This window comes from Lepus europaeus, chromosome X (genome assembly GCF_033115175.1).
Source record: "Lepus europaeus isolate LE1 chromosome X, mLepTim1.pri, whole genome shotgun sequence".
NCBI classification, from domain to species: domain Eukaryota; kingdom Metazoa; phylum Chordata; class Mammalia; order Lagomorpha; family Leporidae; genus Lepus; species Lepus europaeus.
This window is the reverse complement of record NC_084850.1, coordinates 9,289,539-9,317,141: the sequence shown is the minus strand read 5'-3', so window position 1 is coordinate 9,317,141 and position 27,603 is coordinate 9,289,539.

Here is a 27,603-nt window from a genome sequence, read left to right as displayed (position 1 = left end):
TGCCCCATGGATTAGGACAGGATACTTAACATACACCAAGCCTTAATAAAAGTGCTTTGAATCAAACTAAAATTGGAGAAAGCAGGCTGAATGCTCGACTTGACATTCACTAAAATATATTTTCACGCTTAAGATTTAAACTGATCCTTAGAAGGCCTTCTCTTGCTGATTAAGCATCCTATTTGCTAAAATGCTGTCTTTCGTTTTCTTGGTAGCTAACATCAAGAGTATTCTCTATCAATTCTCTTTATAGAGAATCCAGACCCTGAAATAATTAGTATACTCATCAGTCTTATTTAGATCCTGCCATCCCTGGTTGGTAATTTCCATTTTAGAGCATCAGCAAAAAGCTTTAGATGCCATGACAGATTAAATAGATGTGAGATTAGAAGTTTCAAGATGAATTAAGTTCAGACAGTAGGGTAAAGAACCTATTTTTCCTTTGAGTTAGAATGAGGCGTCATTGAAAGCAACATACTGCATGCTGTCTGAGATCTTCACATAAAATTCTTAGTCTTTATTTATAGACAACCTCGGCACTGGCATCAAAAAACGCCTGGATCTTAACACCAACAGGTTTTGATGCAGCCATTGGAGTAGGCTAATGTCTATATGAGTATGTGGGTATGTATGCAAATGCACACATATCAAACATGGGTGCATGTAGAAAAAAACATTTTTTCAAGAAATATTACATGAAAGTCAAATAATATAAACCATATAAAGTAGAGCTATCCTTAGTGGAACAGCAAGGAATCAAAGTTATATTAGCTCAGAGAAGTCCAGGATGCTGCAGACATAATTTCAAAACCACATAGTTTGGCAGAGCGGCAAGATGGTGGAATAGGAAGGGAGCACACTGATAGTTTGGGAAGACATAGGTTAATAAAAGTGGAGATACTGCAGGGTCAAGGAAGAGTAGGGGAAGAAACAGCAGAGGAAACTCTTCCGGAACTAGTGATTCACAGTGGACCTGCGTGGAGAGCGTGGGAGCCCAAGTTCGGGACACCAGCGGCAGACTCAACACACCAGCGCTGGAACGCGAGGTGAGCCGAACCTCCATAGCCCGAGACACCAGCGGGAAGCAGAAAGAGGAGACTAGAGGGAATGAGGCTTGAAACTCCATGGGGAAAAGTTCACCAGGCTAACTAGAAGAGAGAGAGAGAGAAAAAAAAAAGTGACCGATACGGACATGAGTTTCTCTCTCCGCTCACCCCTCAAAGGCGAGCAAGACAAAGAGCAGGCGCCATTTTGGACATACATCATAAGCAGGGCGACCTCAGGTCTGCACTGGCCCTGAGCCTAGCAGAAAAACCTGACTCTGGGGAGGGGGTGAAATAACAGGAGATTAGGATCTAACTCGGCAACCCAGTGGGAGACTGCAGGAGAATTGGAGCCCACACTGAGGGCAGCAGAGATTCCCTGTGTGGTCCTTGGGAAAGAGCTTCCAATCTCTGGCTCCTGTGGGTATATCATTTGCCTGCTAACTACCTCCAATTACATTCAGCTGTGTGGAATTACTTCCCTTTTGAATAAAAAAAAAAAAAGAAAGAGAGAGAGATTTACCACACCTAACCTGGGAGTGTCATCTTTGACACACCCTAACACTGAGGAACCAAACACAGCTCTCAGGCTACACTCATCTCAAGCCTCTAAGGCTCCACTGAAAGCAGACAGTCCACTTAATATAGAGCCATAGTGTAACAAGAAAAAACACCACAATGAAGAAACCAAATATCTCCAACATGCCAAACAACAAACGCAGAAACCAAGCTAACAAGAGCAAGGAAGACACTATGACGCCCCCAAATGAAAAAGACACCCCAATTCAAGATTATGAAGATGATGAGATCGAAGAAATGCAAGAAGTGGGTCTCAAAAAATTGAAAAGAACATTAAGAAGTTCTCAAAAACAAATTCTTGAACTACAGAAATCCTTAATGGACAAGATAGAAAATCTCACTCGTGAAAATGAAATATTAAGGAGGAAATAAAATGAAATGAAACAACTAGTAAAACAAGGAACTGTGATAGTGACAAGAAATCATAATGAAATGAAGAATAGATCAAATGACAAACATATTAGAGAGCCTTAAAAACAGAATGGGCAAATCAGAAGAGAGAATATCAGACTTAGAAGACAGAACAGCAAAGGAAACAGGCAAACCAAAGAAAAGAAGAGGAAATTAGAAATCTAAAAAATATTGTCGGGAATCTACAGGATACTATTAAAAAACACAACATTCGGGTTCTAGGAGTTCTTGAAGGCATGGAGAGGGAGAAAGGATTAGAAGGCACTTTCAGTGAGATACTAGCAGAAAATTTCCCAGGTTTGGAGAAGGACAGAGACATCCTAGTACAGGAAGCTTATAGAACCCCTAATAAACATGACTAAAAGAGATCCTCACCACGACATGTTGTAATCAAACTAACCACAGTGAAACATAAAGAAAAGATTCTAAAAGGTGCAAGAGAGAAACGTCAGATTACTCTCAGAGGATCTCCAATTAGATTCACAGCAGACTTCTCATCAGAAACCCTACAAGCTAGAAGGGAATGGCGAGACATAGCCCAGGTACTAAGAGAGAAAAACTGCCAGCCCAGAATATTATATCCTGCAAAGCTCTCATTTGTGAATGAAGGTGAAATTAAGACTTTTCATAGCAAACAGAAATTGAAAGAATGTGTTGCCACTCGTCCTGCCCTGCAAAAGATGCTTAAAGATGTGTTACACACAGAAACACAGAAACATGGTCATCAATATGAAAGAAGGTAAAGGAAGGAAACCTCACAGCAAAAGATCACAGGAAGCTCAATTTCTCCTTGACATAGAATTAAACTCAGATGCTCTGTTAAAGCAATGTGTTAAAGTATTCTATTATGTTCTCTTGATGTCTGTTAAATTCTAATTGTTCAAAAACAGCTGAATTTTTATTAAGAGCTATGGGTTATTTAAATATGTGCTTATTTTCAAAGATTTGAATAATCACCTTGTAACAATGATCAAATTTGGTCTATGTTATGTCATGATTTTAAGGAATCTTATTTCAACCAGATATTTTGGATTTGAAACATTCTTGGCATTCTTGAGAGGCATTCAAAAAATCAAAGTTTCAAACAATCTGGACTCTAAAATTTCCAGTAAATCTTGGTCGTTGGTTTTTCCAGTTTGGGCCCAACTGAAAAAATCGAAGGACCTATGTCTCTCATCTTATAGAGACACCAACTAATCAGGCCATTTGGATTATATTAGAAGTACTGTCAAGATGTGATGTGGTACCAAACTTTAAGTTTCTAGAATGGAAAATGCTATTAATACAAATGTTTGAGAATTAAAAAGACTAATGATCTTGTGTTACTAGACATGATAGTTATCTTAATGAGAAAGCCCCAGAGGCCTAAAGGGTGAAATACTTGTAAAATCCTACAGGTGCTTTCAAAACTACTGTGAAGTAAGCAAGTGCCTCTTGTTGGCTGATGAGTTTATAATTTTAAACATGGCAACTTAAAGCCTTTTGTCATCCACAGTTATATATGATTTGCTGCTCATAAAACTAAAGCGTTGTTGGTTCTGTGTTTAGCTGTCCTCCTATAGGTTCCTCTGGACTTTTTCCAGCCACTTCTATTGTATTCAGTACTTTGGGATGGCTCTGTAAACAGATGAAGCCAATAATGTATTAACAGTACCAACTGAGAGAAAGTATGGTTAACTGAGGTTACTAAAATAAAAAACAATTCAAATCAATTGGCAATCTACAAAAAGAGTTAATGATTTTAAAAGCTATTATTAAAATTGCTATATTGGTCTATTATGCTATGTTATATGTGTGTACATGTTGTATGTCCACATGGGAAAATTTTATTAAGAGTTTTATTTTAATTGGCTTATAGATAAGATTGTCCATAAAGTTAAGCTGCTAAAATCAATCAAAGGCACATTTTAATTCATGTGACCGGAATCTGTGTATCATATGTTTTAAACGTGTTGGCAGAAAGAAACTAAAAACATTTTATATGGTTGTGCTTAAGTTTACTGGTTACACAAACTACACCATGTTAGATATTTAAGAGGTGTTTCCAAATACATGATTCTTAAAATTTATAGAAGGCATTGGACCTTCTGGTAAATGTTTTCTTAAGTTGTTATCTAATGGTTGAAACTGTTTGCTAAGTATTCATGTAATATTGTTATTGTCAGCAAGCGATCTAGGACTTGCTCCCTCATTTCTCTATTCTAAGCCCAACTTGTTCTTTCATTTCTCTATTCTCTTCAAGGTAGGAAACTAATTCTATGATGAAGGAATCTGTAGGATGCACAATTTAATCTTTAGACCTTATAAAAGAGATGGCTAACATTTTTCTGTAATAGCATAGCCAAAATAAGAACTTAAATAATAATCTCATAGCTAGATTCACTTCGCCATCAGCGAAGTATACAGTAAGTAGAAAAAACCTCCCTTTCAGACCAAAGGGAAAGAAAGTTTTAAAGTGAGAATATAATTTTCCTCATGGGCATTGTCTACCTTAGAAAAACTACTACAGAATATGCCTGTGACTATAGACTTGTAGTTCAGGCCACCAAAGATTAGAGATGGGACTTGGGCACTCCCTTGACTTGCATCCTCTGGTCTTCTTTAACACAATCCAGGAGGAAAAGAAAGCTAGGCATCAGAAGCAATGGGTGGCAGGCCTATTAATGGCTGATCTGTACAGTGATCTGCCCTCAAGGAGACCCCACAGGCCAGTCCACTGCAGTGGCTTTCAATGTGGTAAGCCTGGGCTTCAGCAGAAGTCAGCTTGTGAAGAGCCCTGGCAGCTCTGCCAAGAGTTGGATCACTGGAAATGGACCTGCCCTGGAGTCAAAGGATGCCCAGGTCAGAGCCACAGATCTTATTGGCTCTAAGCTGAAAAGCCCTTCACTCAGCCCAGCTTCCAAAGTGACCACGGCAGCTGAAGAGACGGCCAAGCAGGGTCAGCAACATTGCAGTTAGAACTGTAAATTCCTATTTGAGATGCCACCTGCCTTTACCTGGCCAGCTCTCCTCCCAGGCCAGCCAAGTAATGAACGTCAACAGAGTGCCTTCCCCTAGGAGGTTCACACCTCCCTTAAGATATACCCCATGTGAAGAGATAGATAGGTCTGGGCCTCTTAACTCACAAGGCCTAAAGCCCACCAGATTATTATCAAGCCCCTTCTGTCAGGTTCTATTTGCCTCTCAATCAGAAAACTTAATTGTAGCTGTCTAGTGCACTTGGGCCTTATTCCTTTGTAATCATAACCTCTACTCTACCACCAATGGCTCTACTCCCAAGCTGTGTGTACTGATGGTCCTCTTCCCCACTTAATGCTGTATAATTGTTCATACATGGTTAACGCCACTCTTAGGATCATTGGTTACTATCCTCACCCTGTCTTTTATGACCTTGTCTAAATATGATCAGAGTTGGTAAACTTGGAAGGCTTCCATAGCCTTGGCAACTCATGACGACAGCCTAGTATGGTTACTGGCACCATAAACTACTGTGTCAATTTGTTGCGTCAACAGCAGGAGTCACCGTGCACTTGCTCCTCATGTGGGATCTCTGTCCTTAATGTGCTGTACATTTTGATTTAATGCTATAACTAGTACTCAAACAGTATGTTTCACTTTGTGTTTCTATGTGGGTGCAAACTGTTGAAATCTTTATACTAAATTGATCTTCTGTATATAAAGAGAATTGAAAATGAATCTTGATGTGAATGGAAGGGGAGAGGGAGCGGGAGAGGGGAGGGTTGCAGGTGGGAGGGAAGATATGGGACGGGGGAGCCATTGTAATCCATAAGCTGTACACTGAAAATTTATATTGATTAAATAAAAGTAAAAAAAAAAAAAGAAAACCACATTGTTTGAAAATCCAAAGCATGGATTGTGAAAAATCTGGGGTAGAAATTTTTTCAGTGGAATCTTTCAATGAAAGCACCCAGAAATTCAGAACTCAGTGACACAAGATGCTCCTTCTATTTATGTCATCCTCTCTTACAACATGCTGCACCCAAGCTGCAAAAGGAGAAAGTCTGAGATTTGAGAAGGAAAAGGAAAATTAAGAAAATGTCTTCCATGAAAGCTAATGCAAGTGTTTTGTTTTACTTTTCAGAAAGGATAGTGTTATCAATAGAGTAAATGCTCATAAATAACCAAGTAAAATGAAGACTTTATCATGCTTTTGGATTTAGTTGCATGGAGTCCATAAGTAACTTTTATGAAATCTGATTTTTGGCAAGATGAGATGGCAGTTGGATTATGCTGGATTGAAGAGTGAATAGGAGGGCAGGAACTGGGGGGCTGTGAGTTAAGCAACATATTTGGAAGCTTAGCTATACAGGGGAGAAGAGAGGAGTGTAAATGGACTTGTATTTTTATTATTATTATTTTTAAAGATTTATTTATTTACTTGAAAGGCAGAGTTACACCCCCCCACACACGCAAACACACACAGGGAGTGAGAGAAAGAGAGAAAGATAGAGAGAATCTTCCATCTGCTGGTTCACTCCCAAATGACCACAACAGCCAGAGCTAGACCAGTCTGAAAGCAGGAGCCAGGAGTGTTCTAGTTCTCCCATGTAGGTTCAGGGGCACTTGGGCCATCTTTCTCTGCTTTTCCAAGCCATTGGTAGGGAGCTGGATCAGAAGCAGAACAGCCAGGAATCAAACTGGTGCCCAAATGGGATGCCGGTGTCACAGGCAGTGGCTTAGCCCAATGTGTCACAGTGCTAGTCTGGGACATGTATTTTTATTTCATTGAAGGAGAAATAAGCATATTTAAAAGCTGATGAGAATCACCTTTATAAGGGTGAAAGTTTTTAAAGAGGTAAACAACAATTTAAGTTTCCTGAATAGAATGGTCCAGAAAAAGTAGATGGTAATGAGATTTTAAGCTCAATTTGAATGCCTGTCCTCAGATTGAAGACAGATAGATCCTATATTATCACAAAAACAAGAAAGAAGAAATGGTTGTATTTCAGATATAGGCAGCCTTATACATTTGATAAGGAAACACAGAAGTTCCCTTTTGTAGTTTCCCTTTCATTAGGAAGGCAGTACAAAAGGTCTTCTACAAAGAGTGACTTGGGGCAGAGCTCAGATTTGAAGAAAGGTTATGAAATAGACTTTGAAGAAAAAGCAATCAGATCAACCATAGAAGTATGATAAGTTTGTCAGGAAGAATTCATGGCTCACTTGAACATCATAATGATAAGTTAATATTTTAAAATCACCTATACTGTTGAGTCACAGTTTTTGAAAAATTTAGCTGCTTGTTACTGTAGTTGGAGAAGATAGACAGTTGGATTGATATAAGAATGGCTTTGTTCAAGTTGATGAAATGAAAGGATAAATTTTGTAAGGTGTTTGGGTTATTGAAAAAAATGCGATTGAAATGATTGACTATGGAAAGAGGCCAGTTCAAATGAAAAGTGAATAAATGGCAATGTTGATTGATTGGGAGAACATAGAGGATAAATGGTTTGGACATCCCGAAGAGACAAAAATAACAGTTGTGGTCATAGCTGAACTATGAAACTAGAAGTAGAAACGGTTTTGGTAACAGAATATGGTACCTACATTAGAGATTTTGGAGGTGGAGCAGTTATGGATGATGACAGCAGCTGAAGTCTAGCAGCTGGGAAGAGTTAACTGAGGAGGACTGCAGAAGCACATTGGAAATAGGAGGCCAGGGTATGTAGAATGGTAATATACACAGACATTGATGTCATCCTAGGAGAGTGAAGGCTGTAGAACATAGAGGAAAACCACTAACCACTTGTCAAAATCCCAGAGGAATTCGTGGGATAGTTAACAGCAATATGGAGCAGGGGAGGAGAATTTTAGAGCTAATAGGACTTTTATGATATTGAAGGGACTAAAAACAGCATAAGGGAATAATATTCTACAAGAGGCTATGGAGAGCCATGATAACATAAGTGCTACTTTCAGGTCCACCACTTGAGAAGTCCTATTTAGAAAAACTAATTGACACTCAGAGAGTAGTGGAATTTGTTTCCTTCTCTCCATATTCCATGCTAGGATTTTCCTAGGAAATAAAACATTTGTAGTGAAATTGAAATATATTTCTTTAATCAATTTTTAGAGAATTAAATTATTATAACTGAGTACAAAATGCTAAGAAGATTTAATTGACCTGTATCTTTTGTATATCTCTGTAAACTGTACCAGGAGCATACGTTGTCTCCTTTACTCTGCTTTTTCATTTGAGAGCCAAATTTCAGTTAGGCAAAGGAGTGGAGGCAAGACACAGAAGCTAAAGCTACCTCTTTATGGAAAAGCGCCAATCTAGACACCATGGTTCACTCTCAATAAACCTCCAACCCATAATGCATCAATTCACTTCTAATTAACCTAAATATCTCTTTAAAGAATACACTCTGGCCACCCCTATTGCCACAACCTACTTCAAGCCACCCCCTCTCTCACCTGGTGTATTGTAATAACCCTCTCACTAGATTCTTGATGTTCATTGTAGTTCACCCCGAATCTATAGCCAGAGTTACTCCTCTGAAATAAACCTGAGTCTATGCTTCTCCTTTCCCTTCAGAGGGTTTACGTAGACGACCTTACTCTAGTATTGCTTCTACATACAAGTACACTTTATGACCCGACAGTAATGAACTAATTGCTCAAACATATTTGAGCATGTTGGCCTCTCTTGGTTTAGAGCATGTAATGTTGTGGTTCTTCCTTCTATGTTTGGCTATTCCCTGTTCTCTTTAAAGATTCAGCCCTGGGTAGTCTCTCCTTCAGAAATATCTCCCTGACATCCTCACCCTAAATGCCAAATTAGAAGTTCTTATTCGCTGTGCATTGATAAAACCATGAGATTCCCTTGACTGTAACACTTACTAAACTATATAATGATCACCTATTTGCTTTTCTGTCTTTGCAAGAATGGAGCTTTCCAAATAGTAAACACTCAATATTTGATTATATAGGAATGTGCTTGGAGACAAAAGTCTACCAGTTTTGAATTCTAGTTGAAACTAAATGCATTTTATTCCCAAGAGAAGTAGAACTCTATGGATTTTCTAATAGAAGATTATCCAATCATTTTGTCACCTCTAATAGTACTTTGTTTCTCCGATACCATATATTCCCTGTACTTTGTACAGATTATAGCCACTGAGTATAGAGTATATCCTATGATTAATGACTATTAAAGATTCAATTTTCACAAGATGATAAGAGGGGCTTATCAAACTTACTGTGATACAGTAGTATATAGTCAGAAATTAACGTATAAGGAATGCTCTGAGGAATGTATACACATTTTTCTTAGGAGTACATCTATCAAGTTATAAAGTTATTAACACATTTGTGCAATTCAAAATCCCACTATTCATTTTATAAAATTTTTAATTTTATCTAAACTTAGGCAGCATACTGAAATGTTGCAAAAATAGTACAGAGTCCCATTACATTCTCACCTATATTCCTTTAACATTAACCTGATACATAGCCATAGCACAGTTAACCAAACTAAGAAATGTCCATTATTTAATTTTGAAATTATATTTTGAATTAGCTTTTCAATCTCAGAAGCTTTTATTTTGTATTATTGATGAGAGGTTAGAGTTTTGTAGCTGTAGTTGAAATAAAAAGGAACTGAAGTAGGTGATTCCACAGGGAAGCACTGTCCTCTCTGCATTTAAAGAGGTCAGATCTCAAACTGCAGTACACTTGCTTAAAACAGGAACAACGATATTACTTCCTGAAAGAAACCTGTCATCTGGAAATGAGAGTGATTAGGCTGAAAGAATGCTAGACTGGGGCACAGGAGGCCTGGGTTCCAGGCACCATTCTATCATCAACTAATTCGGCAAACTTGCGCAAGTCTCAGCATTCCCAGAGGCCTCACTGAGCTCACCATCTTCTAAGTTCCCTCTCAACTGCAAAGTTTAATGACAGAACATGATATAGTTGAAAGGGCAAGATTTAAAGCCAGTATCACATTAACATTTAAGAAGTCCTCCACTTGACTACATTGAACAATAAAGTGAATAGGTTTCTTGTGTATGTAATTGAAACAGAATTGCCAAGGGCAATAATCATATTTATTTTATGCCACAGAAATATCATACTTCATAGTTCTGTGTTATCGTTTCTCAATACTGTCTTCTGCTTTGATATCTGGTTGGCACAGCAAAAAGAGCCCAAATATCCATTTAGGACTCAGATGAAAAGATATGACATTTGTCTTTGAAGGGAAGGACTAGTGTGGGAATCATCTTTAATTTTTGCAATATAAGCAAACTTTAAAAAAAATAAAGTATCTAAAGTTCATAAAAGTCGTCACCATTTTGCTCCCTTCACTTTAGTCCTGTAAAACAAACCTAATGTACAAAAGTTCTGTGGAAGATCTTTATTTCTGAAGAGAGGAGGACCAGTAGAATATGGGGTGCAGGAGAAAAGAGTGAAGGAGGGCAGGAAGATAGATGGTATCAATTAAAATCCATTTGAAGCTGGCGCCACGGCTCACTAGGCTAATCCTCCACCTGCGGCACCAGCACCCCAGGTTCTAGTCCCGGCTGGGGTGCCAGATTCTGTCCCAGTTGCTCCTCTTCCAGTCCAGCTCTCTGCTGTGGCCCGGGAGGGCAGAGGAGGATGGCCCAGGTCCTTGGGCCCTGCCACCGGCATGGGAGACCAGGAGGAAGCCCCTGGATCCTGGCTTCGAATCGGCACAGCGCACCAGCAGTAGCTGCCACTTGAGGGGTGAACCAACGGAAGGAAGACCTTTCTCTCTGTCTGTCTCTGTCTCTGTCTCTGTCTCTCTCTCTCACTGTCTAACTCTGCCTGTCAAAAAAATCTATTTGATACACAGTGCAGATGAAACAGAAACACTGACAAAATTGGTAGTACCTGGATGAGGGGAAATGAATCGGGCAAATAAACAGCACAAAATGACATTCTATACAAACAATTATCCCCTATAGCCTGTTGGTAGCCTTCAAGACCAACTATTTATAAAAGAGCAGTGTATCAGTTTTCAGCTCCTGCTATGACAATGTACATCAAACTGAGTGGTTTAAAATAACAAAAATTAATTATCTAAGCTTTGGAGGCTAAAGGCTCAGAATCAAGGGTCAGCAGAGTAACACACTGTTGCTCTGAAATTTCTAGGGTGGAATCACTTCCATGCCTTTCTGTAAGCTTCTGGTGTTTCCAGAAATCTCTAAAATTCCTTTACTCATAAGTACAGAACTCCCATCTTTGCCTTCACAGCCACCTGGTGTACTCCCTCTGTATCTCTTCTCTTATGATAGAAGTTAGTCATATTAGATTAGAACCCACTTTAATAATTGAGTATTATCTTCTTTTTAGTCTATCATAAAGGCCTTATATCAAATAAAGTCACATTCACAGTCATTGGGAATTAGGATTTCAATGAATCTTTTTGAGGAACATAATTCTAAAGACAATAAGCAAGTTCCCATTTTTTGACTATGAAAGCATTTTATCAATGCCTCCCATGATAACAATGATCTGTACATGAGGGGAATAATAATCTTAGTGTTTGTTGGCTAAGAAAAAATGCACTTATTTTCGTAAACTTCCCCTAATTGTTGTAATGCTTTCAATTATATATGTTTATTTAATTATATTTTTATTAATAACAGCACTGATATAAATAAAAATTATACACAACCACCTGGTAGTCTGAAAAGTACATACTTTTAGTCTTGACTCAGTTCCAAAATATATGTTCCTTAACTTCACTTCGGTAGGTCTTAGTTTTATCTGTGCCTAAGGGCTATATTAGTTGACCTTTAAAATTTCATCTCTGATATTCCCCTAAGTTTATATGAGAAGAAATACTGTAGGCAAGAACATCTGAGAAGTTGTGTTTCTGGCCAGATAAGTTCATGTCAAATTTCACAATCAAACATCACCAGTGCTAAGATGATGTGTCAGCTTTCAGCATTTGGCAATGCTCTCACAGTGCAATTTAAAAATAACTCAATCAGGTAAATAGTTCAGGACAGCAAGTTCTTCATATTTTTTGAAGTTATCCTGCTGAAAAGTTATGAATTCAGTTTGTCTATAATTGATTTATCAATAACAAGGACAGATCTGGCAAGAGACAAACAATTAATGGATCTTCAGCTTATCATTCTGTCTGCAGTTACAGTTCTGTAACTGGTTGCTCCTTGAACTTCCTGATTATATACCAGGCATGTACATTATTAAAATAGCTTTTCCTTTTTCATTTCCATAAGTTTTTACAGCTGTATGTGTTTTGCATTCATCACCAAAATTCAGTCACCCCTAGTTTTTTTTATCCTAAATAGTCTGACTGAAGATATCTTAAATAATTAGTTAATTGCACAAAAACTTTGAGAAACTACTGAAGTTGATAACTATATAGAAATTATTTTTAAAGACACAGTTAGTACTGAACAAACAATATATCCCTATCCAGATTCCCAGGATTATCCCTGAGCCCTTCCTCTCCCCTCAACATGCCCCAATCTAGTCAATACCAACAGATCCTCTTATTTCTCTAATTCCCCCTCTCTCGTGCATGCTCATTGCCACCATGATGTTCAGACCATCAGTATTTCTCATCTAGATTAATGCAAGGGACTTCTTCTCCTATTTGGTGTCCCCAGGATTACTTGAGACACTTTCTCACAACCACAACCTAAAATCCATTCTCCATACATCTACCAGAACCATCTTCTTAAAATAGAAATCTGGTGGTACTATTCCCCTTTAATGGTTTTTCATTGTTCTGAGAGTAAAGTCTGAGTTCCTTAAGCATTCATTAAGTACTCTGTATAATCTGCCTCCTGGCTTCTGCTTAAGCTCCATTTTCCGACCCTGACTCATTCTCTCATGGCACTCAGTATTCTAGCTGCATTAAATTTCTTACAAAACTCCAAGTAAGCCCTGTTCTTTCTTGCCACCAGGCCTGTGCTTGCTCTTTCCAGAATGTCCTCCTTTCCTACTTTCCCTTCTTTACCTAGTTCCAATTCATCCTTCAAGACTATGCTAAGACATTACTTATTGACAGGCTCTCCTGACCTAGCCCAGCCTTCCTGTGGCTCCCTCTCTCTACACATTGAGATTATCCCTACCATGGCACGTATTGCTCAGTGAAAGGGGAAGTCCTAGAGATTCCCCAAATTCACTGCATTTTCCAATGAGCACTAACTTATAGGCCTTTATTAATTTACTTAGTGGTTTTGTTTTAATGTCCTTAGTTGTTTTAATATATGACAATTTAAGTAATATTTAGGAGTTATGCAGCCATCACCACAATCCAACTTTTAGAAATTTCTACATTTCAGAAAAATACTTATTCCCATTTACAGTAACACCTCGTTCCCTCCCCCAATCAGAGGCCACCACTAATCTACTTTCTGACTCTACAAATTTGCCTATACACTTCTTATCACATTTCATTAAGAAAATTAGCTTATTTTTACCCAAGTGACTAGATTTTATTTCCACAATTATTTCAATCAAGTCTAAATGATACTTGAGCAAGTCATAAAGATTTGAAAAATCCATTGTAAGAGAGGGAGGAGATGTACAATTTGGGACATTCTAACTCCACAATTTGCCCCAAATGGTGGAGTTAGAAATGTGCCAGGGGATTCCAATTCAATCCCATCAAGGTGGCATGTACCAATGCCATCTCACTAGTCCAAGTGATCAATTTCAGTTCACAATTGATGACTCTGATAGGTCTAAGAGTCAAAGGGATCACACAAACAAGACTAGTGTTGGCTAATACTAACTGATAGAATCAAAAAGGGAGAGACTGATCCATCATGGGAAGCAGGATACACAGCAGACTCATAGAATGGTAGATGTCCTAAATAGCACTCTGGCCTCAGAATCAGCCTTTGAGACATTCGGATCTGGCTCAAGAGCCCATGAGAGTATTTCAGGCATGGAAAGCCAAGACACTCTGGATAAAAAAAAAAAAAAAGACCTAAATGAAAGATCTCTGTGAGTGAGATCCCAGTGGAAAGAACGGGGCCATCAAAGAAGGAGGTACCTTTCTCTGAAGAGAGGAGAGAACTTCCACTTTGACTATGACCCTGTCGGAATAAGATCGAAGTCGGCGAACTCAAAAAGCTTCCATAGCCTTGGCAACTCATGACTAGAGCCTAGGGAGATTACTAATGCCATAAACAAGAGTGTCAAATTGTTAAGTCAACATCAGGAGTCATTGTGTACTTACTTCTCACGTGGGATCTGTCCTTAATGTGTTGTCCAATGTGAAGTAATGCTATAACTAGTACTGAAACAGTATTTTACACTTTGTGTTTCTGTGTGGGTGCAAACTGATGAAATCTTTACTTAATATATACTAAATCGATCTTCTGTATATAAAGAGAATTGAAAATGAATCTTGATGTGAATGGAAGGGGAGAGGGAGCGGGAGATGGGGGGTGCGAGTGGGAGGGAAATTATGGGGGGGGAAGCCATTGTAATCCATAAACTGTACTTTGGAAATTTATATTTACTAAATAAAAAAAAGAAAAATCCATTGTAAGATGTGCATGTGTGTGTGTGCATGTACATCATACATGTAATACATCTTCCTTGAAAAGTATTTTTGAAGCCATTCTCTCATTTAAGGCTACCAACATCATGAACAAGTCAGAATTCCATGTTATCGTGATTAGGACTTGGGCTATGCAGTGAGACAGAGTTGAATCATATTTAAGTTCCATAAAATATATACTGTTCATTATTTACCATTATTCCTCCAATATTTAGCACAGTGCCTAGCACATAGTAGATTCTTGGTAAATGTTAGGAGGTTAAAAAAGAAAAGAAAAATGAAGTCTGAAAGACTCAGCACCCAGTCAAAATAAGAACTTGAGAAGGTCACCTCAATTCACTGAGCCTCAATTTCATCATCTATAAAATGGGGACAATATCCACTTCTTTAAGTTGTGAGGATTGACTGAGCTGATGTCATTTAAGTGTTGGGCACTTGTCCAGTGTTGTAGTGCTGTGCACATTAGTGTTGGAAAGAGGGCTCAAATTCAAGCTTGTCTGCCTGAGAAAGCAGTTAAACAATCTCACTCACAGAATGCTTCTACAGACAGCTTAAACGAGCACAGATAGTTGTGATCATGCACTATATTTTAAAAAGAGAGGCACTGATGGTAGAATTAGAAACTCCTAATGTGTCATTTTTCTTCTAGGTAATGGTGGTAGAAAAGTCCTTTAGTGCAAGCCTATGTCATTTCAGAGTCCATCCTTTATAGAAAATGCCCTGCCTTGTCTATCACTTATCCACAGCCCATGAAATGGTGATCACTTTAAATCCTCTTCTCTGCTTGGCTTTGATTTCAAAAAGTGGTCAGGTTAATTGGAACAATTAAGGTGCTCCTGGGGAATAATTACCCCTTTTACTTTGCATGTGTGAAGAGGAAGGAGGAGTGCTGGTCCTGAAAATGGGATCCCTGTGGCACACTGGGAAGGAGAATTAAAAACACTGTGAGAAGGAGCCCAGAATTCATTTTCCCTTGTACTTAATATAATTAGGCAATCAAAGCATATGCAGCTTCTTGTATCTCCCCACCTTCCCAATTCACACACCTTGGAGGGTGCAGAAGGAAGGGATATGACATGTAAATAATGGGAAAGCCACTGTCAGTGAAGGAGGTACTCTGAGGATGAGGGCTTGAGAGGCTTTTGCACAGCCCCCACTAAGCCCTTCCTCCTTTTCCACCTGACACACCACCAGGGCTCCATGATTATTGCCAGGCCTTCCCAATGTGTTTTGAAATACAAGAGCCACTGATGAGCCCCTCTTTTCTTACTTTTTTTTTTCTTTTCTAGACTCCATACCCTAACACATCACGGCTATCATTTTAGGATTCTGCCTGATGATAAAAGTCATCCCCACCAAAATCACTTCTCAGACTGAAGAGTGCCACTTTGTCTTTACCACCATGGTTATGCCTGGGGTTCAGCAACAGTCATGGGGAAGTGGTAGGGTAAGTTCACTTCTACTTTAAAAGCTGTTATGAACCGCAGTGTCTAGCAATTTGGGCAAGGGAACTGGAATTGGAAAACATATTTTTCACCCTCCAACTTGTATAACAAACGCATTCCTTGGATTCAAGTTGGGTGACTTGAACCTGATGTGATTTGGAGACAATTTAGGTGACAAAGTGAATGGGCTCATTTATACAATGGCTACATTTCTCTCATCCAGTTAATAATTAATGTTGCAAGTTAGGGGCAAGAAGTATGTTGGGATTGGCATCCTTTAAAATGACTCCTGCTGTGGCCAGCGCCGTGGCTCAACAGGCTAATCCTCCGCCTTGCGGCGCTGGCACACCGGGTTCTAGTCCCGGTCAGGGCGCCGGATTCTATCCTGGTTGCCCCTCTTCCATGCCAGCTCTCTGCTATGGCCTGGGAAGGCAGTGGAGGATGGCCCAGATCCTTGGGCCCTGCACCCGCATGGGAGACCAGGAGAAGCATCTGGCTCCTGCCTTCGGATCAGCGTGATGCGCTGGCTGCAGCGGCCATTGGAAGGGTGAACCAAAAGCAAAAAGGAAGACCTTTCTCTCTGTCTCTCTCTCTATCTACTCTGCCTGTCAAAATAATAATAACAATAATGACTCCTGCTGTATTATCAAGAAGGAGGAAAACAGGAGCCATCGCCAACAGAATCATAAATAGATGGCTTACTGGTTTCTACTACAGCGAGCTAGAATTTCCTTCCCACTGCTCCAATTATGTTAAAAATACTTGAAGGTAGATGATCACATCATAAAGTGAGTTTTGAAATAATTTCATCTTTAACAATGTTTCAATATATTATTTTAAAAATACTAACTGCACCAGGTAGGAGAGGAAACAGGAGTTTGGAAGTACTACTATGGGTCCTTAAGAAAGTTACTTCATTCTGTGAATTTCAACATTCTCTTCTATGATTGGAAGAGGTAAATCCTGCTGGCAATGTTATTAAGAGGATTAAATGACATCCTGGATATAAAGTACCTACCAAAAGACCTAGCACAGAAGAAATGTATACAAATTGCAATTTCCTGTACCTTTCTCCAGAAAACAGGCCTCATTGAAATGAGTTACAACACTCTTTATGCAGGTGAATTTTCTGAGAGAGATCTGTAGCTTTCATTTGATGCTCAAAGCCACAAAAGATTAAGAACTTCCATAGTAGACTGAGAGTCTCAAAAGTAGAAAGTGCCTTATTCATTTCTAAATACATAGTGCAACATTATTTTGAAAGATAAATCAAGTATCCCTCCTGGAATCCGATGTCAATTCATGTATTGCGGAGCAATCGGTTGGTTTGACTATAAACAGGGTTTATCTCAGCTCTATCACAAGCCCAGCTCCAATATTGGGTACAAATAAAAACAATAACAACAATAATAGTGCTAGTTATAATGACAACTAACCTTTACTGAAAACTTAATATGTTCCTGGACTTGGGCAAAAAATATTATAAATAATAATTTACTTAATCACCAATCACATGAAATAGTTATCATTATTACCCTCATTTTTAGACTTGAAAAATGAAAGAAAAGAGAAGTTAAGAAACTTGCTTAGTTATGTGGGACCTGAGATGTTAACCAATCAATCAGATTTAGAAGAATCTCTGGCTGTAAAAGAAATAAGAAAACAGGTATTTGACAAAGCAGTTAAGATACCCACATGAGAGTAACTGGGTTTGATTCCAGTCTTTGGTTCCTGACTCTGGTTCCTACCAGTAAAGACCCTGGGAGTTAGGAGTGATGAATCAAGTAATTGAGTTCCTGCCACTCACATGTGAGACCTGGATTGTGTTCCTGACACCTGGCATGGACTCTGGCCCAGCCCCAGCCATTATGTGCATTTAGGGAGTTAACCAGTAGACAGGAGTGCTCGCTCACTGGCTCACTCACATTCCCTCTCTCTTTCTCCCTCTCAAATAAAAAAAAAGCATAAATAAAAAGGAAGTATGTTTGGTGTAGCAGTTGAGGATTCCCACGTCCCATATCAGAGTGCCTGGGTTCAAGTCCTAACTCTGTTCCAGATTCCAGCTCCCTGCTAATGTGCACCCTGGAAGACAGAACCTGCCACCCACGGGAGACTCAGATTGAGTTCCTTGCTCTCAGATTTGGCTTGGCCCAGCCACAGTTGTTGTGGGTATTTGGGGAGTGAGCCAACAGATGGAAGATCTCTCTCTTTCTCAGCCTCTTCAATATAATAAATTTTAAAGATTTAAATGAAAATGAGTCACAGAATTAAAAATTAAGTAAATAAATTTGAAAAACATCCCTATCCTGAAGAATCTCATCATCACCTAAATTGGATTTTTGAAAAGACAAGCTTTGAAAAATTGAGACATGACACCTCCAACTAGTGGTGTGGTCATAAGCAAGTTCTTTTGATTTTCTTACTTAGGTTATTCATATACTTAAAAACTTTGGTGGAAATATAAAGTTGTACAGTTCCTTTAGAGAATTATTTATATTTCCTCAAATATTAAACACAGAATTTTCACATGACCTAGCAAATCCACTCCTGGATATATATTCAACAGAAACAAAAATAGTGTTCACACAGAAACATGTACATTAATGTTCATAGCAACATTCTCTATGAAAGTGAAAAAGTGGAAGCAGCTTAAATGTCTGTCAATATAACACAGTAGAGTATTACTCAGTAACTAAAAGGAAAAAAGTACTGATACATGCTACAAAATGGATGTATTCCTTGAAAACAATATGGTAAGTTAAAAAAATGCTATACATATAATGCCACATATTATATTTTTCCATTTCTATAAAATTTTAGAAAATGTAAACTTAAAGTTACAAAAGGCAGACCAGTGGTTGCATGGGATAAAGCAATATCAATGTAAGATGAAGGGAAGGATTACAAAAGGGGATGGGGGCAAATTCTATGGGTGATGGATATGTTCACTATCTCCGATGTAGTCCGGGGTTTCACAAGTATATTGTGTAAATCAAAATTTATTCAAGTTTACACTTAAACATTCACAGTTCATTGTGTATTATATCTCAGTATGCTGCTTTTTATTTTTTTAACAGAGAGCAAGAAAGAGATATTCCATCCACTAGTTCACTCCCCAGATGGCTGCAACAGCCAGGGCTGGGCCAGGCTGAAACCAGGAGCCAGGAACTTTCTCCATGTCTCTCACATGGATGCAGGGGCCCAAGCACTAGGGTCATTTGCCACAGCTTTCCCAGGCCATGAGCAGGGAGCTGGATAGTAAATGCAGCAGTAAGGAATCTAACTGGCACCCATATGGGATGCTGGCATCGCAGGCGGTGGCTTTACCCACTACACCACAATGTCAACTTCAAGGAAGCCACTTTTTACAGCAAGGATAATATCACCTACATCATAGAGTTGTTGGGAGGCTTAAATAAGATTATTTATGTGAAATTGCAAGCATTAATACCTGACTTAGTCATTGCTTAAAGTATAATTAAAATAAATGAACACAAATATTTTAACATACAAAAAACAATGAAGTAAATAGGAGTACTTAATTAATTTTAAGGACTGGAGTGTCATTATTCTTGATAAGAGGCATGACGTGTCAAAAATCTCATTTAAATCATTACAGCAGCCTTATTTTAGTTTACCTCCCATCCTCCCTTCAGAGTTAACTTAATGTTAAGCTAATGTCTTGGTGTTCCAGTGTACAAGTAATTATATGCACATTTATACATAATATATACATGAACACATTCTGTTGAAAAGTAATTTCTATATTATGCATTACAAGTGATAGGCTTTTCTCATTTCTACTGAAAAAAAGTAATGGCAGAGTTATTTGACATCATTGGAATCAACTATTTTTCCTATTTTCAATAAAAGTGGGATCTTATTTTGTGCCAGGCATTGGACTATGTCCTGGGTGCACATCATCACATCTTTCCTGGGAAGAAAGTATTATCAGATCCATTTCAGAGATGAGGAAGTGAAAGATCACCAGTGCAGCAGAGTCAGAAATAATGTTTAGCACTATCTAAACCTACTCATGCTATTTGAGCTCTGCCATGCTTTCCTCCAAAGTTGCTAACTCCAGTACGTGGATGCGTTGCTAATACCACCTCAGCATTCACATGTACACAAAATGACTAAAATGTATTCAAACCTGGTCTCACGATAAAGTGTCACTTCAGTGTCAGTGAAAGCAAGGCTATGGTGAAAAGAGGAATAGAAGCACATTCATCAAGGCATAAAAATAATCATTAAATGTATGATTCAATGTGAAATTACAGATATTTTGAGTCTAAGCTTATATCCATGTGATAGGAATTAAAATGTGGAGACATTTATAAATCTTAGAGCTATATACAGATGTCTGAATGTAGTCACTTTTGTCAGTGTTCTGTACTCTTAAGCTAAAAATTTAATTTTAGGAAATGCTAAAGAAGTGACTAAGTGTATCAAAGTAATTTATCAAGTACTATAAATTGAACAATTTAATCCTGAACAAGGAATTTTAATAATAGTGCCTTAATAAATCTTTAAGTATGTAAGGAAAAGTTACTTATACTCATGTCAGCTTTTAAAGAGATTTTCATAGTCTTTTCTTTGAGGTCATAATAGACATAGGAAACTACAAAAAAAATAGGATGAGAAGGGTATTTTTACAATGATTGCTTACAACAGTCTGCAGGTAGAGAGGTTAGTGCTCATACTCTGAGCCCAGACAGCCTTAAATGTGATCCCCAGCCCTGCCACCTCCAAGCTTGCCAAGAAGCACAAGGCAAGTTCTCAGCCTTTCTGTAAGGAAGCCCTTTTGCTGTACTGTAAAATGGTGTTAAAGACCCTGTCTTTTTTGAGAGTTATTCCAGGATTAAATGAGATAATGCATGTTAACTAGGAATGATCAGCAGGCATAGAGGTGTACACAACAAACCGGCAAATGGGAGAATGACTTTACTCCATTCAATTTCCTGCTCCCAGGCAGTAGTGGCATCCTTGGGCTGTTAGCTCAATAATGGGTGCATGCAGTGAACTAAGGGAGGAAGCTAGTACTGGGATGAAGGATCTCAAACCCAGCTCTGCATAATCAGTGCTATTTGCACACTCAACCAAGGAGCCTTCACAATATCACCTTGCATATAAAGCACAGCACTGACTTTACTTTCAAAAACTGATAGAGTAACAGCTTTATAATAACAATGCAAATTGTTCACATTTTGAATGTCTTCCTCTTTGCACTGTCCTATATGAAACAATTTACATGCATTTATCCCACCATATCCTCAGAAGGGAATCTACAAGGTAGGTGCTACAATTATCCTTAGGTTGCAAATGACAAAACTACTATCTTATCTGAATAGAAGATGCTATTTTGTTTCTCTGTTGCCACCTTCATCCTTAAGAATTGCAGACCAAATGAGATGCCTTCCACCAAGCAGTAACTTTCATGTGTGTCGAGGAGAGCAGTATGCATTTGTGTATTGTACAGCATTAAATATGGACTAGAAATCAATTAGTTACACTCTGAACTCTTTCTCCAATTGGGCCTTCATCTATTTGGTGAATGTTGGTTTGGTACATGAAATGATTGTCATTAGCAACCAGATTATACTTTCCTCCCAACACCCATAGCAACAGCTTTTCTTTGTGAACTAAAATAAGTTTGATACGAATCCTCAAACTGGAGTTTTGACAGGTAGGCAAGAAAAACAGATCAGTGAGTATATTATACCCACTGTGCCGTAAAACAGCCACTATTTTTAAATACATAAAACACCCTTGCACTTTCTTTCCAGTCTTGACTTTAAATATTAGCATGTCAACAAAGTGCCAGGGAGGCTTTGATCAGCTTGCTTTCCCTAGTGGGCAAATAGAGTGGCAATGAGTGGTGTCACGTGCACAGTGATAGCTAGTGGTACAAACAGTTTCTTCCTGAGGTTTAGGAAGTTGGGCTGTCTCAGATTCTTTGAGGATTCCAGGTCTGTCAAGTCTGTGACAAAAGAGGTTCTAGTTTCCTCCCAAAATTGCCTCTACTTTATGTTTCCTGAAACTGAAGACTTTCTGCCCAGTTTCTTTAAAGATGGAGATTTAGGAATTCAATGGAATATGAATGAAGATAGAAGAGCAAAAGGGCTTCTGGTTATGCATAATGAACAATAGAACAGATCCCATAAATATATCTCTTTTTTTAACATTTATTTAATGAATATAAATTTCCAATGTACAGCTTATGGATTACAATGGCTTCCCCCTCCCATAACTTCCCTCCCACACAGAACCCTCCCCTCTCCCGCTCCCTCTCCACTTCCAATCACATCAAGATTCATTTTCAATCCTCTTTATATACAGAAGATCAATTTAGTATAAAGATTTCAACAGTTTGCACCCACATAGAAACACAAAGTGAAACATACTGTTTGAGTACTAGTTATAGCATTAAATCACAATGTACAGCACATTAAGGACAGAGATCCCACATGAGCAGCAAGTGCACAGTGACTCCTGTTGTTGACCCAACAAATTGACACTCTAGTTTATGGCGCCAGTAACCACCCTAGGCTGTCGTCATGAGTTGCCAAGGCTATGGAAGCCTTCCAAGTTTGCCAACTCTGATCATCTTTAGACCAAGTCATAAAAGACAGGGTGAGGATAGTAACCAATGATCCTAAGAGTGGCGTTAACCATGTATGAACAATTATACAGCATTAAGTGGGGAAAAAGACCATCAGTACACACAGGTTGGGAGTAGAGCCATTGGTGGTAGAGTAGAGGTTATGATTACGAAGGAATGAGGCCCAAGTACACTAGACAGGGTCTAGAACAAAGGACAGAGTCATTATTAGAGGAGCTAAGAAAGGTGCTGTCTAAGCTACAATTAAGTTTTCTGATTGAGAGGCAAATAGAACCTGACAGAAGGGGCTTGATAATAATCTGGTGGGCTTTAGGCCTTGTGAGTTAAGAGGCCCAGACCTATCTATCTCTTCACATGGGGTATATCCTAAGGGAGGTGTGAACCTCCTAGGGGAAGGCACTCTGTTGACGTTCATTACTTGGCTGGCCTGGGAGGAGAGCTGGCCAGGTAAAGGCAGGTGAAATCTCTAACAAGAAATTTACACTTCTGCCTGCAATGTTGCTGACCCTGCTTGGCCGTCCCCTCAGCTGCAGTGGTCACTTTGGAAGCTGGTCTTTTCAGCTTACAGCCAATAAGATCTGTGGCTCTGACCTGGGCATCCTTCGACTCCAGGGCAGGTCCATTTCCCGTGATCCAACTCTTGGCAAAGCTGCCAGGGCTCTCCACAAGCTGACTTCTACTGAAGCCCAGGCTTACCACATTGAAAGCCACTGCAGTGGACTGGCCTGTTGGGTCTGCTTGAGGGCAGATCACTGTACAGATCAGCCATTAATAGGCCTGCCACCCATTGCTTCTGATGCCGAGCTTTCTTTTCCTCCTGGTTTGTGTTAAAGCAGACCAGAGGATGCAAGTCAAGGGAGTGCCCAAGTCCCATCTCTAATCTTCCGTGGCCTGAATTACAAGTCTATAGTCACAGGCATATTCTGTAGTAGTTTTTCTAAGGTAGACAATGCCCATGAGAAAAATTATATTCTCACTTTAAAACTTTCTTTCCCTTTGGTCTGAAAGGGAGGTTTTTTCTACTTACTGTTTACTTCGCTGATGGCGAAGTAAATCTAGCTATGAGATTAAATTTCCAGTAAATCTTGGACTTTGGTTTTCCCAGTTTGGGCCCAACTGAAAAAATCAAAGGACCTATGTCTCTCATCTTATAGAGACACCAACTAATCAGGCTATTTGGATTATATTAGAAGTACTGTCAAGATGTGACGTGGTACCAAATTTCAAGTTTCTAGAATGGAAAATGCTATTAATACAAATGTTTGAGAATTAAAAAGTCTAATGATCTTGTGTTACTAGACATGATAGTTATCTTAATGAGAAAGCCCCAGAGGCCTAAAGGGTGAAATACTTGTGAACTCCTACAGGTGCTTTCAAAAATACTGTGAAGTAAGCAAGTGCCTCTTGTTGGCTGATGAGTTTATAATTTTAAACATGGCAACTTAAAGCCTTTTGTCATTCACAGTTATATATGATTTGCTGCTCATAAAACTAAAGCGTTGTTGGTTCTGTGCTTAGCTGTCCTCCTATAGCTTCCTATGGACTTTTTCCAGCCACTTCTATTGTATTCAGTACTTTGGGATGGCTCTGTAAACAGATGAAGCCAATAATGTATTAACAGTACCAACTGAGAGAAAGTATGGTTAACTGAAGTTACTAAAAACAAAAAGCAATTCAAATCAATTGGCAATCTACAAAAAGAGTTAAAGATTTTAAAAGCTATTATTAAAATTGCTGTATTGGTCTGTTATATGTGTGTACATATTGTATGTCCACATGGGAAAATTTTATTAACAGTTTTATTTTAATTGGCTTATAGATAAGATTGTCCATAAATTTAAGCTGCTAAAATTAATCAAAGATACATTTTAATTCGTGTGACCTGAATCTCTGTATCACATGTTTTATACTTGTTGGTAGAAAGAAACTAAAAACATTTTATATGGTTGTGCTTAAGTTTACTGGTTACACAAACTACACCATGTTAGATATTTAAGAGGTGTTTCCAAATACATGATTCTTAAAATTTATAGAAGGCATTGGACCTTCTGGTAAATGTTTTCTCAAGTTGTGATCTAATGGTTGAAACGGTTTGCTAAGTATTCATGTGATATTGCTATTGTCATCAAGCGATCTAGGACTTGCTCCCTCATTTCTCTATTCTAAGCCCAACTTGTTCTTTCATTTCTCTATTCTCTTCAAGGTAGGAAACTAATTCTATGATGAAGGAATCTGTAGGACGCACAATTTAATCTTTAGACCTTATAAAAGAGATGGCTAACATTTTTCTGTAATAGCATAGCCAAAATAAGAGCTTAAATTATAATCTCATAAACATATCTTAAGCAAGCAGGACTCAAGGATTCTAGCTCATTGTCAAGACAAACGGCCAAGGATATCTCAAGACCTATATTAATATAAAGGAGGGTAGAATGAGCACATTGGGCATAGAAGGGACTGTCCTCGAGGCAGGTATACGTGAATAAGTCAGAAGTTGTAAAATAATTATAAAGGCAATTGTGGTTTTGGAGACTGCAGAATACTTTGTGAGCATAAAGCAGAACTAAACAGGACAAAAGCACAGGATAAAAGCAAAAGCAAGTATATAACTCTAAAAACATCCTAATGTCTATCGTGCAAAATGTGTCAGGTTTCTGATATCCAAGTTTGCTATTTGGATGTAGAAAACTTAAAGAAAGCAACTCTGTTCTGATTTTCTCTGCTATGGGGGAAGAGGACAATGGCTATGGAGTTCTAAATAACTTCTTTCTGCCTCAGATCCCCAGAGGACTTTGACACAAGTCAGGAAGTTTTTTTGACAGGATCCCAGGGTGCTTCTCATGAAACTGCTGTCTGGGTACTGCAGAGGATCCACTTACAATTAAAAGACCATGATTCAAATACAGAATCTACTTAGGCCCTTTTGGGGAAAATGTGCCAAGAGGGAACCTAGAGGAGGCTCATGGAAGATTATAGTATTGTTCAAATATTCATCCTATAAGGGAGGGTTATACATCCCTGCTTTGTCAGGCTTAGCTATGCAACTTAGTTTGGCCAATAGAAAATGAGCAAAAGCAAACAATGTCACATCAGAACAGAAGCCATGAAATTCATCATACTGCTTATCACTGCTTTTCTTTTCCTTCTGCCATGAGATTAGCAATGTTCCAGCCAGGGGCAGTTCCATCAGTATGGGTAAGGAAGATATGCAGCCATCCCACAGGGGGCATGAGATGTGAGGAAGAAATCAACATTTGCTATTATAAATCACTTACATTTTGGATTTTTTTTGTTACCACAGCATAATCTTCCTGATACTGTTTCTTCTTAATGTAACTGTCAAGATCCCTGGTTAGAGAAAGTTTTTCATATTAAGTTAAGAAGGATAGGTAATAATTGAGGGCTTAATATTTTGTGGTGGCTATTGTGAATGGCACTTATTTTCTGATTTCTCTTTCTTCAAATTAATTATTAGCATATAAAAAGCTACTTTTTGTGCGCTTATTCTGTAACCTGCAACTTTACTGAATTGGCTCATCAATTCTAGCAGTTTTTAGTGGAGTGTTTAGGTTTTGCCATGTATGGTATCATATCATCTGCAAACAGAAATTTTTACTTCTTTTCCAATTTTGATGCCCTTTATTTCTTTCCCATCTCTAATTGCTTTTGCTAATACTTCCAGTACTATAAAGCATTGGCTGTTGGTTTGTCATTTATAGCCTTTATAATTTTGAGGTATGTTTTTTCCATATCTAATTTTTGGAAGGTTTTTATCATAATGGCATATTGAAACTTATCAAATGTTTTTGCCATACCTATTGAGATGATCATATGGCTCTTGTTCTTCATTGTTGATGTACTTCATGTCATTTATTGACTTGCTAATATTTAACCATCCCTGCATGACTGGGATAAATGCCATTTATTTGTGATGTATGACCTTTTTGATGTGGTGTTGTATTTAGTTTGCTAGAATTTTGTTAAGAATTTTTGCATTTATGTTCATCAAGGATATAGATCTGTAGTTTTCTTTTTTGTGTTGTTTCTTTATTCATTTTTGGTATCAGAGTGATGCTGGCCTCATAAAAATGGCTTAGCAAGGTTCCATCATTTTCAATTTTTTGGAATAACTTGAAAAATATGAGATTTATTTCCTCTTAAAATATTTTGTAGAATTCAGTAGTAAAGCCATCAGGTCCTGGAATTAGTTATGAATTTCTACCAAGGTGAGATCAACAATTTGACTTTGAACTCAAGGATGCTTACAACTTTATACATATAGCAAGTGTTTATGAAAAATAACAAGGAAAATAAAACCATGCTGATTGCCTTTATTGGCTTATTAGTGAGTGTCAAAGCAATAACCATAAAGTTTTCTAGTAACTTAGGAAAATGGTATGACTAAAGAATAGATAATGCCACCAGACAGAATATGAATTTTAACTTGACCTAGAAGAATGCCTTTCTATCCTCCCCCCACTCTCACTTAAGAAACTAGACCAACATCTTCATAAATTTGAAAATTTTAGAACAGTTTTTGTTTATGAGTATATACTCAAAAAGGTGAGATTTTCAATTATAAACAAAGTTGATATTAACCAAGGAAAATTTATTTTTTATCAAAGATTTATTTATTTATTTGAGAGGCAAAGTTATAGACAGATAAGGGAAAATAGAGAGAGAGCGAGCTTCCATCTGTTGGTTCACTTCCCAAATGGTTGCAACATCCAGAGCTGGACTGATCTGAAGCCAAGGTGCTTCTTCTGGGTCTCCCACATGGTTGCAGGGGTCCAAGCACTTAGGCTATCTTTCAATGCTTTCTCATACCATTAGCAGGGAGTTAGATCAGAAATGGAGCAGCTAGGGCTCGAACCGGTACCCTTATGGGATGCCGGTACCACAGGTGGAGGCTTAACATGCTACACCACAGCACAAGCCCCCAAGGCAAACTTAATAAAGAGATGC